At 78.1% G+C, this 288-nt stretch overlaps 1 protein-coding gene across 4 annotated transcripts in view; it reads left to right on the top strand.

The window, feature by feature from the left end:
* The first annotated feature begins 177 nt into the window (after window positions 1-177).
* The window catches only part of SORBS1 (sorbin and SH3 domain containing 1), a 274,935-nt gene continuing 274,824 nt past the window's right edge, over window positions 178-288 (top strand). For all 4 annotated transcript variants that reach the window (XM_021713460.1, XM_021713459.1, XM_021713457.1 and 1 more), the window contains exon 1: window positions 178-254. The gene's annotated coding sequence lies outside the window, so the exon portion shown is untranslated. The remainder of the gene's footprint in view (window positions 255-288) is intronic.

Here is a 288-nt window from a genome sequence, read left to right as displayed (position 1 = left end):
TGGCGCAGACGCCCCTTCCTGTCACCGCCCGGCCCGGCCCGGCCCCGCCCCCAGGCCCCGCCCCCTCCCCGGGCGCTGCCCGAGTGGACGGTTCCAGAGGTATGCTAATGAGGGGGCGGGCGCCGCAGCCCATTGGCTGTCGGCGGAGGGTCGGTGAAGTCAGCGCCGAGTCCCAGCAAAACAGAGCGGGGCCGACTGCAGCGTGTCGTGCGCGCGGGGCAGGACGCGCCGCCGGCCGCCCGGCGACCCGCAAGGTAAGCCCGCGCCCGCCCGCCCGAGCGCCCGCCC

Source organism: Carlito syrichta, unplaced genomic scaffold (assembly GCF_000164805.1).
Source record: "Carlito syrichta isolate Samal-C Ts95f unplaced genomic scaffold, Tarsius_syrichta-2.0.1 Scaffold304557, whole genome shotgun sequence".
In the NCBI taxonomy this organism is placed as follows: Eukaryota; Metazoa; Chordata; class Mammalia; order Primates; family Tarsiidae; genus Carlito; species Carlito syrichta.
This window is presented reverse-complemented; position numbering and strand designations above follow the sequence as displayed.